This window comes from Malus domestica, chromosome 06 (genome assembly GCF_042453785.1).
Source record: "Malus domestica chromosome 06, GDT2T_hap1".
NCBI classification, from domain to species: domain Eukaryota; kingdom Viridiplantae; phylum Streptophyta; class Magnoliopsida; order Rosales; family Rosaceae; genus Malus; species Malus domestica.
Window position 1 is genome coordinate 8,286,171 of NC_091666.1, and position 4,626 is coordinate 8,290,796.

General features: G+C 35.6%; 1 long non-coding RNA gene across 1 annotated transcript; it reads left to right on the forward strand.

Moving 5' to 3' along the window:
• The first annotated feature begins 1,044 nt into the window (after positions 1–1,044).
• On the forward strand, positions 1,045–2,400 carry LOC103432260 (uncharacterized). The gene is made up of 2 exons (XR_011581944.1): positions 1,045–1,182; positions 1,979–2,400. It is a non-coding gene; the product is annotated as an uncharacterized lncRNA (long non-coding RNA).
• The last annotated feature ends 2,226 nt before the right edge of the window (positions 2,401–4,626 follow it).

The following is a 4,626-nucleotide window of genomic DNA, read 5'->3' on the forward strand; positions in this document are numbered from 1 at the left end:
TATATATATTGGAAGGAAAATATAAACATAGGGGGTTCATGCATCATGGGGAATGTTTTTATGCTTCGTGGACGTTTCAAATATCTTACTTTATTTTAAGCATACCTAATTAGCAGAAAACAAATAAGAGCCCTTGAATTTTGTAGAAGAGAGCCTCCTCCTACGATCCGTCATTTCTTTAGCTTCTGACAAGAGGGTGCTGATAACGGTTATATGCCTATTCAACTGAGCTATTCTAAGGGAATAGAGAGAGGGAGGCTGGCGGTAGCAAGAGAGATAAAATAGATTTAATTGTGAGGTGTGTGTTGTATCACCCCATTGTGCCTTTATTTATAGTAGTAGGTAGGTAAAATCCTTACCCTTTTAGGATTACAACTCTTAATAGGTAATCAAGTCCTAATAGGAATATAAGAGATATTCCTAGATCCACTAGAATTTACACTATCACATTTCTATTATAAATATGACTGGAACACAAACTTATTTTTATTTGGGAAATGTTTTGAATTGAAAAGTAATTAAGAGTTTAATAAAGGTGTGATTATTAAAAATTATGTAATTGACTCATTAATACGTTAATGTTAGGGACTTTGATTAAAATATGAACACTAATAAAGTTTCAATAAATGAACATTAGTAAATAGGGACTCGATACTAAAACTTGCAAAAAATAATAACAAAAAGTTTTTTTTTAATTTTTTTTATTAGAGATACTAGCCATGAGCGTGTGCCAATTTGCTCTTTACATCATATTCTTAATTATTTTATTTTAAAATCTTAATTCGAAATAGGTATTTTTGAAATTATGAATGTTTTAACCTTTTTGTCTTCTCACTTTTATACAGATATAGTTACAAAGAATTGGATGGAGGATTTGCTCTTATTATCTTCAGCCAGAAAACCCGAGTCAAATTCCAAGTGTTGCATTTTCAGTTGTCATTGGAGAAATTAAAACAAATAAGTGCAGTAAAAAGCAGCAGAGCAACGAGATTTCCTGCTATCCACCAAAAGAACTAACTGAATGCACTTTAAATAGCTCCATTTCTTTCAGAGCTTCCATAGAGTAAAAGAAAAACAGTGCATTTAATTTGAAAAGAAGAGAAACAATGGCAGATCAATTGACAGATGATCAGCTGAACATGCTCAAGACTAAATTCAATACCTTCGACCCAGATGGCACTGGTTAGATCCCTCTTTCCATATGTACATGTATATGATGTGTGTGTGTGTGTATCATGTCAAGTACGTACTGCCAGGGACGAAGGCAAAATTTCAAACCTGACTGGGCTGAACTTATCTTGCGATCTAATTTTTCAGTTGAGTACACATAGGCTTAGCCAACACCAAGGAAAAAGATGATTAGCAATCCCACACATTCTTACCTTATTATGTTAATGTTGTTTATTGTAAATAATGGTATAGGTAACATATGATAAATCTCCAGCCATGGAGGGGCTAAACTTTGCCCCGAACTATTATGTTCAGGGATGAAGCCAGATATCTATATGGATAGGGGCATCCTCAAACAACAAAGTCAAAAATTGAAAAGCTCAAGAATTTATTGAACAAAACACTTAAGTTTTAACCGATAAGGTTTGTTTTTTGTTTGTTGTTTGTTTTTTTTTAATACAATATATTACAATATCACTTGACGCTTTCTTAATTACCAATACCATCAAATATCTCTTTATAAAAAGAATCTGGTATTACTTATCCATTGATCTCCCAACCAATTTTTCAATCAATTTAAAAAAAAAATTTATAGTTGAAACTGCTCTATAACATGAGATTCCTATATGCATTATGTGCATTTTTCCCACCCAAAAGAATGAGTGGGGTCTGAACCCAAGGTGGCTCCGTACATGATTATGTTGATGTTGTTTATTTTATTCTACTATGAATCTGATTCAAGTAAGCACATATAAGAAGAGATTAATTCATCTTACTATTTAATAATTCGTCAATTTTTTTTTTTCAGGCGTAATCACTAGGGATCAGTTGGCCGATGTGTTGAGATCGTTAGGGCAAGATCCCACCGAGGAGGAGTTGGATCAATTCGTGCAGCAGCTGGGCAGTGAGGATGGGTATATTCACTGGGATAAATTCGTCGAACTCATGGCCCAGACAATATCTGCATTAGCTGGGCAGTGAGGATGGGAATATTCACTGGGATTAATTCGTCACAGTCATGGCCCAGATTATCAACCCCAAGTGACCACTCTCACATTATTCTAGTACAATTGTCAATTTAAATACTCGCATTTTTGTCAAGTTATTGACGAAAATAATGTGTCAATATTTCTAAGATATAAAGATATTTATTTCTTTATAACTAATGTGTATAATAAAAGGGTAAGTTTATCCTCCTATAAAGGTTTAATGCAATTTTGTATTCCTCCATATTGAAAGATTATGATTCAGCTTAATTTTACACAAATAATCTTTAAGTGAATATTGTAATCATTTCATTTTTAGCTTCAGCTAGAAATTGTACCCGTGCGTTACTGCGGGATTGAAAATTGTTTGAAATGTTATATAGCTTGATTCTTCTCATAAAACGAATATAACAGAAGTTTATGATAATTACATAATGGAAACTGGGTACAAAAGTGGCAAAGTAAATGTCAGTGATGAGAGAAGCTATCCTAATTATGTCCCTAATCATCTTTATTCAACACGGCCTTGAACAAAGAAGCAATCATTTCTACTTTGGTGATTGAGCATGAACTTCAGCTCGGTAATTAGAAACTGAGGGCCATTTCCTCGAGCTGGCTACCTACAAAATCTCCAACTTAAAAATACATGACATGATACAGTAACGAACTTTCTAGGTGACACCATGTAAATGTTGCCCAAACTCATTAGTGTAATATTGCGGAATAGAATATGATTTTAAAACATTCAGTTTACCCACCAACCCATTGTCAGTCTTCCTTTCACGTATATTGACACACCCTGACCTAAATCAGGACGTGCTGGCCGTCACTTGAGGGTGACGTAACCATGTGCACAGTGCGGAAGCAACAAAGATAAAGAATTACGAATAAACAAAAACCAAATCAACTAGAGTACTAACTAAGATAGAGTGCTAGCGCAAGATTAAGTGTGAAATACACAACCAGAGTATAAATAGCCTAAGTGCAATCAAGTAGGACAAGTGCTAATTATACAACACCCAAGGGTGATCCTACATTTATGATGTTCTGTCAGAATCACTGTCAAAATCCCCGCGATCCACCATAGCAGTTCTACTTAAAACCTGGAGGGGCGCAAACAAGAAGGTGTGAGTGGGCAAAAACAAAGCTTTTCAAATCATTTCATTTCTCAAAAGTTCTAACCCCTCGCCGTAAAACCTGTATAATTTCCCAGAAAATAATAATAATAAGCTGTATCAAAAATCATACTCAAGATGAAAATCCAAAGAAGTATACCATGCCAAAGTATCTCAATGCAATGCTATAAGTAATCCACGCAAAATATATCAAGGTCAAATATCGCATCAGCCAAATCCCTCTAACTCAATCTGCATGGCTGAGTATATAGCTCATAACCAATCTCAATCATATCAAATCAAATCCTACATACGAGTCGGAACCACCTAAAATAGTCTGTATGACAAGACTAGGTGTAAAATAAATATCCTCTAGTGCTACGATCACGTGAAGGCTGTGCGAATAATCGTGGGTCACCTATGAGTCGGAACCACCTAAAATGGTATGTATGACAAGCCTGTGCACCTAACTTAGATCCAAGGTGAGCATATGGTGTGGGAGGTGAACATCATGTGGAGGACTGTGCCCTAACTTTGGATGGGAGCACTAACACGGGGTGCATGCTTATGAACTCTTAATACATCACATCATATCTCGCATAACTGAAGCAATCTCATATCTTTAATTTATAAACTTACCTGGCACTTACCTGTGTGTCCGCAACACCAATCATAAATATATATGCAACTACTAATGCATAATTAAAATAGAGAAATACTTTGCATGGCATTTCAAAACGTATAATCATTCAAATTCATTTTCTGGGAAAAACTCAAGTATATAGGTATATACGGAAAACCAAAAGCCCACTCACCGATATGTCGAAGGGTCGTAGCCCATGAGCCTCGATTGATGGTGCTCGTCCTCAAGATATGTCTCACCTATATGCGAAATAACTGAATAAACGTTATTTAAAGCATTTACACAAAACTAGAAAATAACTTCTCATACAAAGCTCAAATGGGGTATTTGAATATACCACCATGATCTACTCAACCTTAGGAATATCTCCATATTTTTAGAAAAAATTTCCGACCTTCCACGCGCTGCCATGCGCCGGCCAAGGCATGGCCAGACATACCCCCACGCGCGGCCAAACCCTAATTGAAGTTTAACTGCCGTTAGGAATATTCCGTTAAATCTTAACAGAAGTTAACAGCGTTACCTAACGCCATTAGAATATTTCATAAGACTTGACGGAATATTCTTCTTCGTCTTCCTTGGATCGCCAGAGATCGTCGCCAGTGCCGGTTTCTGGAAAAACAATCAAACATTCATATCTTCTTCGATTCTCAACCAAAATTCACAAAATTTATACCAATTTGAAGCTTAGGATGAGAGCAAAAAAGCCTTA